The following is an 11,190-nucleotide window of genomic DNA, read 5'->3' as shown; positions in this document are numbered from 1 at the left end:
AGTTTATTTAATTGAATCAATGTATAACGTTTGTTTCATTGAATGAATGAATACAGTTTGTTCGGTTGAAGGAATGTATTAAGCTTGAGGCATTAAATGAATGAGAGAAGCTTTACTGCACTTGCAGTTTGTTTCATTACATCAATTTATAACGGTTGATTTTCTGAATGAATAAAAACAGTTTGTTTGGTTGAATGAATGCGTTAAGCTCGAGACATTGAATGAATAAGAGAAGCTCTAATCATTGAATCATCTGGTGCAGTTTGTTTCATTGAATCAGTGAATAACGACTGATACTTTGAATGAATGATTGAGGTTTCTTTCAGCGAATGAACGAATACAGTTTGTTTCTTTCAATGAATGAGTTAAACTTGAGGCATTGAATGAATGAATACAGTTTGTTCGGGTGAAGGAATGTATTAAGCTTGAGACATTAAATGAATGGGAGAAGCTCTACTGCACTTGCAGTTTGTTTCATTACATCAATTTATAACGGTTGATTTACTGAATGAATAAAAACAGTTTGTTTGGTTGAATGAATGCATTAAGCTCGAGACATTGAATGAATGAGAGAAGCTCTAATCATTGAATCATCTGGTGCAGTTTGTTTCATTGAATCAATAAATAACGTCTGATACATTGAATGAATGATTGAAGTTTCTTTCAGGGAATGAACGAATACAGTTTGTTTCTTTCAATGAATGAGTTAAGCTTGAGGCATTGAATGAAGAGTGAAGCTCTGCTCATTTAATTAACACGGACAGCTTGTTTCCTTGGATTAATGAATAAAGGTTGGTTCATTTAATGAACGATTGAATTTAGAATCAACAAACGAATGAATACATTTACTTTCTTTCAATGAATGAGTAAACGTTGAGGTATTGAATGAATGAGAAACTGTGTTGTAATTGAATTAATTCGTGCAGTTTATTTAATTGAATCAATGTATAACGTTTGTTTCATTGAATGAATGAATACAGTTTGTTCGGTTGAAGGAATGTATTAAGCTTGAGACATTAAATGAATGAGAGAAGCTTTACTGCACTTGCACTTTGTTGCATTGCATCAATTCATAACGTTTGATTTTTTGAATGAATGAAAACAGTTTGCTTAATTGAATGAATGCGTTAAGCACGATACATTGAATGAATGAGAAAAGCTCTAATCATTGAATCATCAGGAGCAGTTGTTTCATTGAATCAATGAATAATGTTGGTTTCATTGAATGAATGATTGAAGATTCTTTCAACCAATGAACATGTTGTTTCTTTAAATGAATGTGTTTGGCTTAGGGCATTGAATGAAAGTTTTGAGCTCTGCTCATTGAATTATCAGGAGCATCTTGTTTCATTGGATCAATGAAGAACGTTTGGTTCTTTGAATGAACAATTGAATTTAGAATCTACGAACGAATGAATACATTTCCTTTCTTTCAATGAATGAGTAAAGTTTAAGATATTGAATGAATGAGAAACTCTCTTCTAATTGAATTAATTCGTGCAGTTTGTTTAATTGAATCAATGTATAACGTTTAATTCATACAGTTTGTTTCTTTCAAGGAATGTATTAACCTCGAGACATTGAATGAGAGAGTGAAGCTCTGCTCATTGAATTAACACGAACAGCTTGAATGGGAAAATCCGTTCTAATTGAGTTAATTTGTCCAGTTTGTTTCATTGAATCAATGAATAACGTCCGAATCATTAAGAGAATGATTCAAGTTTCTTTCAACGACTGAACGCATTCAGATTTTTTCCTTCATTGAATGAGTTAAGCTTGAGACATGGAATGAATGAGAGAAGCTCAACCTATTGATTCAATGAATAACGTTTGTTTCATTGAATGAATACAGTTTGTTTCTTTCAATGAATGTATTAACCTCGAGACATTGAGTGAGTGAAGCTCTGCTCATTGAATTAACACGTATATTGGATCAATGAATAAGGTTTGGTTCATTTAATGAACGATTGAACTTAGAATCGACTAACGCATGAATACATTTACTTTCTTTCAATGAATGAGTAAAGGTTGAGGCATTGAATGAATGAATACAGTTTGTTCGGTTGAAGGAATGTATTAAGCTTGAGACATTAAATGAATGAGAGAAGCTCTACTGCACTTGCAGTTTGTTGCATTGCATCAATTTATAACGTTTGATTTTTTCAATGAATGAAAACAGTTTGATTAATTGAATGAATGCGTTTAGCACGAGACATTGAATGAATGAGAAAAGCTCTAATGCACTTGCAGATCGTTTCATTACATCAATTTATAACGGTTGATTTACTGAATGAATTAAAACAGTTTGTTTGGTTGAATGAATGCGTTAAGCTCGAGACATTGAATGAATGAGAGAAGCTCTAATCATTGAATCATATGGTGCAGTTTGTTTAATTGAATCAATGATGAACGATTGATACATTGAATGAATGATTGAAGTTTCTTTCAGCGAATGAACGAATACAGTTTGTTTCTTTCAATGAATGAGTTAAGCTTGAGGCATTGAATGAATGAGAGAAGCTCCAATCATTGAAACAATGAATATCGTTTGTTTCATTGAATGAATGAATACAGTTTGTTTCTTTCAATGAATCTATTAACCTCGAGACATTGAATGAAGAGTGAAGCTCTGCTCATTGAATTAACACGAACAGCTTCTTTCATTGGATCAATGAATAAAGGTTGGTTCATTTAATGAACGATTGAATTTAGAATCAACAAACGAATGAATACAATTACTATCTTTCAATGAATGAGTAAAGGTTGAGGTATTGAATGAATGAGAAACTGTTGTAATTGAATTAATTCGTGCAGTTTATTTAATTGAATCAATGTATAACGTTTGTTTCATTGAATGAATGAATACAGTTTGTTCGGTTGAAGGAATGTATTAAGCTTGAGACATTAAATGAATGAGAGAAGCTTTACTGCACTTGCAGTTTGTTGCATTGCATCAGTTTATAACGTTTGATTTTCTGAATGAATAAAAACAGTTTGTTTGGTTGAATGAATGTGTTAAGCTCGAGACATTGAATGAATAAGAGAAGCTCTGATCATTGAATCATCTGGTGCAGTTTATTTCATTGAATCAGTGAATAACGACTGATACATTGAATGAATGATTGAAGATTCTTTCAACCAATGAACATGTTGTTTCTTTAAATGAATGTGTTTGGCTTAGGGCATTGAATGAAAGTTTTGAGCTCTGCTCATTGAATTATCAGGAGCATCTTGTTTCATTGGATCAATGAAGAACGTTTGGTTCATTGAATGAACGATTGAATTTAGAATCTATGAACGAATGAACACATTTCCTTTCTTTCAATGAATGAGTAAAGGTTAAGATATTGAATGAATGAGAAACTCTCTTCTAATTGAATTAATTCGTGCAGTTTGCTCATTTGAATCAATGTATAACGTTTAATGAATACAGTTTGTTTCTTTCAAGGAATGTATTAACCTCGAGACATTGAATGAGAGAGTGAAGCTCTGCTCATTGAATTAACACGAACAGCTTGAATGGGAAAATCCGTTCTAATTGAGTTAATTTGTCCAGTTTGTTTCATTGAATCAATGAATAACGTCCGAATCATTGAAAGAATGATTCAAGTTTCTTTCAACGACTGAACGCATTCAGATTTTTTCCTTCATTGAATGAGTTAAGCTTGAGACATGGAATGAATGAGAGAAGCTCAACCTATTGATTCAATGAATAACGTTTGTTTCATTGAATGAATACAGTTTGTTTCTTTCAATGAATGTATTAACCTCGAGACATTGAATGAGTGAAGCTCTGCTCATTGAATTAACACGTATATTGGATCAATGAATAAGGTTTGGTTCATTTAATGAACGATTGAACTTAGAATCGACTAACGCATGAATACATTTACTTTCTTTGAAAGGTTGAGGCATTGAATGAATGAATACAGTTTGTTCGGTTGAAGGAATGTAATAAGCTTGAGACATTAAATGAATGAGAGAAGCTCTACTGCACTTGCAGTTTGTTTCATTACATCAATTTATAACGGTTGATTTACTGAATGAATAAAAACAGTTTGTTTGGTTGAATGAATGCGTTAAGCTCGAGACATTGAATGAATAAGAGAAGCTCTCATCATTGAATCATCTGGTGCAGTTTGTTTCATTGAATCAGTGAATAACGACTGATACTTTGAATGAATGATTGAAGTTTCTTTCAGCGAATGAACGAATACAGTTAGTTTCTTTCAATGAATGAGTTAAGCTTGGGCATTGAATGAATGAATACAGTTTGTTCGGGTGAAGGAATGTATTAAGCTTGAGACATTAAATGAATGGGAGAAGCTCTACTGCACTTGCAGTTTGTTTCATTACATCAATTTATAACGGTCGATTTACTGAATGAATAAAAACAGTTTGTTTGGTTGAATGAATGCGTTAAGCTCGAGACATTGAATGAATGAGAGAAGCTCTAATCATTGAATCATCTGGTGAAGTTTGTTTCATTGAATCAATAAATAACGTCTGATACATTGAATGAATGATTGAAGTTTCTTTCAGGGAATGAACGAATACAGTTTGTTTCTTTCAATGAATGAGTTAAGCTTGAGGCATTGAATGAAGAGTGAAGCTCTGCTCATTGAATTAACACGAACAGCTTGTTTCCTTGGATCAATGAATAAAGGTTGGTTCATTTAATGAATGATTGAATTTAGAATCAACAAACGAATGAACACATTAACTTTCTTTCAATGAATGAGTAAAGGTTGAGGTATTGAATAAATGAGAAACTGTGTTGTAATTGAATTATTTCGTGCAGTTTATTTAATTGAATCAATGTGTAATGTTTGTTTCATTGAATGAATAAATACAGTTTGTTCGGTTGAAGGAATGTATTAAGCTTGAGGCATTAAATGAATGAGAGAAGCTTTACTGCACTTGCAGTTTGTTTCATTACATCAATTTATAACGGTTGATTTTCTGAATGAATAAAAACAGTTTGTTTGGTTGAATGAATGCGTTAAGCTCGAGACATTGAATGAATAAGAGAAGCTCTAATCATTGAATCATCTGGTGCAGTTTGTTTCATTGAATCAGTGAATAACGACTGATACTTTGAATGAATGATTGAGGTTTCTTTCAGCGAATGAACGAATACAGTTTGTTTCTTTCAATGAATGAGTTAAACTTGAGGCATTGAATGAATGAATACAGTTTGTTCGGGTGAAGGAATGTATTAAGCTTGAGACATTAAATGAATGGGAGAAGCTCTACTGCACTTGCAGTTTGTTTCATTACATCAATTTATAACGGTTGATTTACTGAATGAATAAAAACAGTTTGTTTGGTTGAATGAATGCGTTAAGCTCGAGACATTGAATGAATGAGAGAAGCTCTAATCATTGAATCATCTGGTGCAGTTTGTTTCATTGAATCAATAAATAACGTCTGATACATTGAATGAATGATTGAAGTTTCTTTCAGGGAATGAACGAATACAGTTTGTTTCTTTCAATGAATGAGTTAAGCTTGAGGCATTGAATGAAGAGTGAAGCTCTGCTCATTTAATTAACACGGACAGCTTGTTTCCTTGGATTAATGAATAAAGGTTGGTTCATTTAATGAACGATTGAATTTAGAATCAACAAACGAATGAATACATTTACTTTCTTTCAATGAATGAGTAAACGTTGAGGTATTGAATGAATGAGAAACTGTGTTGTAATTGAATTAATTCGTGCAGTTTATTTAATTGAATCAATGTATAACGTTTGTTTCATTGAATGAATGAATACAGTTTGTTCGGTTGAAGGAATGTATTAAGCTTGAGACATTAAATGAATGAGAGAAGCTTTACTGCACTTGCACTTTGTTGCATTGCATCAATTCATAACGTTTGATTTTTTGAATGAATGAAAACAGTTTGCTTAATTGAATGAATGCGTTAAGCACGATACATTGAATGAATGAGAAAAGCTCTAATCATTGAATCATCAGGAGCAGTTGTTTCATTGAATCAATGAATAATGTTGGTTTCATTGAATGAATGATTGAAGATTCTTTCAACCAATGAACATGTTGTTTCTTTAAATGAATGTGTTTGGCTTAGGGCATTGAATGAAAGTTTTGAGCTCTGCTCATTGAATTATCAGGAGCATCTTGTTTCATTGGATCAATGAAGAACGTTTGGTTCTTTGAATGAACAATTGAATTTAGAATCTACGAACGAATGAATACATTTCCTTTCTTTCAATGAATGAGTAAAGTTTAAGATATTGAATGAATGAGAAACTCTCTTCTAATTGAATTAATTCGTGCAGTTTGTTTAATTGAATCAATGTATAACGTTTAATTCATACAGTTTGTTTCTTTCAAGGAATGTATTAACCTCGAGACATTGAATGAGAGAGTGAAGCTCTGCTCATTGAATTAACACGAACAGCTTGAATGGGAAAATCCGTTCTAATTGAGTTAATTTGTCCAGTTTGTTTCATTGAATCAATGAATAACGTCCGAATCATTAAGAGAATGATTCAAGTTTCTTTCAACGACTGAACGCATTCAGATTTTTTCCTTCATTGAATGAGTTAAGCTTGAGACATGGAATGAATGAGAGAAGCTCAACCTATTGATTCAATGAATAACGTTTGTTTCATTGAATGAATACAGTTTGTTTCTTTCAATGAATGTATTAACCTCGAGACATTGAGTGAGTGAAGCTCTGCTCATTGAATTAACACGTATATTGGATCAATGAATAAGGTTTGGTTCATTTAATGAACGATTGAACTTAGAATCGACTAACGCATGAATACATTTACTTTCTTTCAATGAATGAGTAAAGGTTGAGGCATTGAATGAATGAATACAGTTTGTTCGGTTGAAGGAATGTATTAAGCTTGAGACATTAAATGAATGAGAGAAGCTCTACTGCACTTGCAGTTTGTTGCATTGCATCAATTTATAACGTTTGATTTTTTCAATGAATGAAAACAGTTTGATTAATTGAATGAATGCGTTTAGCACGAGACATTGAATGAATGAGAAAAGCTCTAATGCACTTGCAGATCGTTTCATTACATCAATTTATAACGGTTGATTTACTGAATGAATTAAAACAGTTTGTTTGGTTGAATGAATGCGTTAAGCTCGAGACATTGAATGAATGAGAGAAGCTCTAATCATTGAATCATATGGTGCAGTTTGTTTAATTGAATCAATGATGAACGATTGATACATTGAATGAATGATTGAAGTTTCTTTCAGCGAATGAACGAATACAGTTTGTTTCTTTCAATGAATGAGTTAAGCTTGAGGCATTGAATGAATGAGAGAAGCTCCAATCATTGAAACAATGAATATCGTTTGTTTCATTGAATGAATGAATACAGTTTGTTTCTTTCAATGAATCTATTAACCTCGAGACATTGAATGAAGAGTGAAGCTCTGCTCATTGAATTAACACGAACAGCTTCTTTCATTGGATCAATGAATAAAGGTTGGTTCATTTAATGAACGATTGAATTTAGAATCAACAAACGAATGAATACAATTACTATCTTTCAATGAATGAGTAAAGGTTGAGGTATTGAATGAATGAGAAACTGTTGTAATTGAATTAATTCGTGCAGTTTATTTAATTGAATCAATGTATAACGTTTGTTTCATTGAATGAATGAATACAGTTTGTTCGGTTGAAGGAATGTATTAAGCTTGAGACATTAAATGAATGAGAGAAGCTTTACTGCACTTGCAGTTTGTTGCATTGCATCAGTTTATAACGTTTGATTTTCTGAATGAATAAAAACAGTTTGTTTGGTTGAATGAATGTGTTAAGCTCGAGACATTGAATGAATAAGAGAAGCTCTGATCATTGAATCATCTGGTGCAGTTTATTTCATTGAATCAGTGAATAACGACTGATACATTGAATGAATGATTGAAGATTCTTTCAACCAATGAACATGTTGTTTCTTTAAATGAATGTGTTTGGCTTAGGGCATTGAATGAAAGTTTTGAGCTCTGCTCATTGAATTATCAGGAGCATCTTGTTTCATTGGATCAATGAAGAACGTTTGGTTCATTGAATGAACGATTGAATTTAGAATCTATGAACGAATGAACACATTTCCTTTCTTTCAATGAATGAGTAAAGGTTAAGATATTGAATGAATGAGAAACTCTCTTCTAATTGAATTAATTCGTGCAGTTTGCTCATTTGAATCAATGTATAACGTTTAATGAATACAGTTTGTTTCTTTCAAGGAATGTATTAACCTCGAGACATTGAATGAGAGAGTGAAGCTCTGCTCATTGAATTAACACGAACAGCTTGAATGGGAAAATCCGTTCTAATTGAGTTAATTTGTCCAGTTTGTTTCATTGAATCAATGAATAACGTCCGAATCATTGAAAGAATGATTCAAGTTTCTTTCAACGACTGAACGCATTCAGATTTTTTCCTTCATTGAATGAGTTAAGCTTGAGACATGGAATGAATGAGAGAAGCTCAACCTATTGATTCAATGAATAACGTTTGTTTCATTGAATGAATACAGTTTGTTTCTTTCAATGAATGTATTAACCTCGAGACATTGAATGAGTGAAGCTCTGCTCATTGAATTAACACGTATATTGGATCAATGAATAAGGTTTGGTTCATTTAATGAACGATTGAACTTAGAATCGACTAACGCATGAATACATTTACTTTCTTTGAAAGGTTGAGGCATTGAATGAATGAATACAGTTTGTTCGGTTGAAGGAATGTAATAAGCTTGAGACATTAAATGAATGAGAGAAGCTCTACTGCACTTGCAGTTTGTTTCATTACATCAATTTATAACGGTTGATTTACTGAATGAATAAAAACAGTTTGTTTGGTTGAATGAATGCGTTAAGCTCGAGACATTGAATGAATAAGAGAAGCTCTCATCATTGAATCATCTGGTGCAGTTTGTTTCATTGAATCAGTGAATAACGACTGATACTTTGAATGAATGATTGAAGTTTCTTTCAGCGAATGAACGAATACAGTTAGTTTCTTTCAATGAATGAGTTAAGCTTGGGCATTGAATGAATGAATACAGTTTGTTCGGGTGAAGGAATGTATTAAGCTTGAGACATTAAATGAATGGGAGAAGCTCTACTGCACTTGCAGTTTGTTTCATTACATCAATTTATAACGGTCGATTTACTGAATGAATAAAAACAGTTTGTTTGGTTGAATGAATGCGTTAAGCTCGAGACATTGAATGAATGAGAGAAGCTCTAATCATTGAATCATCTGGTGAAGTTTGTTTCATTGAATCAATAAATAACGTCTGATACATTGAATGAATGATTGAAGTTTCTTTCAGGGAATGAACGAATACAGTTTGTTTCTTTCAATGAATGAGTTAAGCTTGAGGCATTGAATGAAGAGTGAAGCTCTGCTCATTGAATTAACACGAACAGCTTGTTTCCTTGGATCAATGAATAAAGGTTGGTTCATTTAATGAATGATTGAATTTAGAATCAACAAACGAATGAACACATTAACTTTCTTTCAATGAATGAGTAAAGGTTGAGGTATTGAATAAATGAGAAACTGTGTTGTAATTGAATTATTTCGTGCAGTTTATTTAATTGAATCAATGTGTAATGTTTGTTTCATTGAATGAATAAATACAGTTTGTTCGGTTGAAGGAATGTATTAAGCTTGAGGCATTAAATGAATGAGAGAAGCTTTACTGCACTTGCAGTTTGTTTCATTACATCAATTTATAACGGTTGATTTTCTGAATGAATAAAAACAGTTTGTTTGGTTGAATGAATGCGTTAAGCTCGAGACATTGAATGAATAAGAGAAGCTCTAATCATTGAATCATCTGGTGCAGTTTGTTTCATTGAATCAGTGAATAACGACTGATACTTTGAATGAATGATTGAGGTTTCTTTCAGCGAATGAACGAATACAGTTTGTTTCTTTCAATGAATGAGTTAAACTTGAGGCATTGAATGAATGAATACAGTTTGTTCGGGTGAAGGAATGTATTAAGCTTGAGACATTAAATGAATGGGAGAAGCTCTACTGCACTTGCAGTTTGTTTCATTACATCAATTTATAACGGTTGATTTACTGAATGAATAAAAACAGTTTGTTTGGTTGAATGAATGCGTTAAGCTCGAGACATTGAATGAATGAGAGAAGCTCTAATCATTGAATCATCTGGTGCAGTTTGTTTCATTGAATCAATAAATAACGTCTGATACATTGAATGAATGATTGAAGTTTCTTTCAGGGAATGAACGAATACAGTTTGTTTCTTTCAATGAATGAGTTAAGCTTGAGGCATTGAATGAAGAGTGAAGCTCTGCTCATTTAATTAACACGGACAGCTTGTTTCCTTGGATTAATGAATAAAGGTTGGTTCATTTAATGAACGATTGAATTTAGAATCAACAAACGAATGAATACATTTACTTTCTTTCAATGAATGAGTAAACGTTGAGGTATTGAATGAATGAGAAACTGTGTTGTAATTGAATTAATTCGTGCAGTTTATTTAATTGAATCAATGTATAACGTTTGTTTCATTGAATGAATGAATACAGTTTGTTCGGTTGAAGGAATGTATTAAGCTTGAGACATTAAATGAATGAGAGAAGCTTTACTGCACTTGCACTTTGTTGCATTGCATCAATTCATAACGTTTGATTTTTTGAATGAATGAAAACAGTTTGCTTAATTGAATGAATGCGTTAAGCACGATACATTGAATGAATGAGAAAAGCTCTAATCATTGAATCATCAGGAGCAGTTGTTTCATTGAATCAATGAATAATGTTGGTTTCATTGAATGAATGATTGAAGATTCTTTCAACCAATGAACATGTTGTTTCTTTAAATGAATGTGTTTGGCTTAGGGCATTGAATGAAAGTTTTGAGCTCTGCTCATTGAATTATCAGGAGCATCTTGTTTCATTGGATCAATGAAGAACGTTTGGTTCTTTGAATGAACAATTGAATTTAGAATCTACGAACGAATGAATACATTTCCTTTCTTTCAATGAATGAGTAAAGTTTAAGATATTGAATGAATGAGAAACTCTCTTCTAATTGAATTAATTCGTGCAGTTTGTTTAATTGAATCAATGTATAACGTTTAATTCATACAGTTTGTTTCTTTCAAGGAATGTATTAACCTCGAGACATTGAATGAGAGA

Source organism: Chiloscyllium plagiosum, unplaced genomic scaffold (assembly GCF_037043375.1).
Source record: "Chiloscyllium plagiosum isolate Xiang-an unplaced genomic scaffold, Cpla_swu_hap1 HiC_scaffold_8, whole genome shotgun sequence".
In the NCBI taxonomy this organism is placed as follows: domain Eukaryota; kingdom Metazoa; phylum Chordata; class Chondrichthyes; order Orectolobiformes; family Hemiscylliidae; genus Chiloscyllium; species Chiloscyllium plagiosum.
This window is presented reverse-complemented; position numbering follows the sequence as displayed.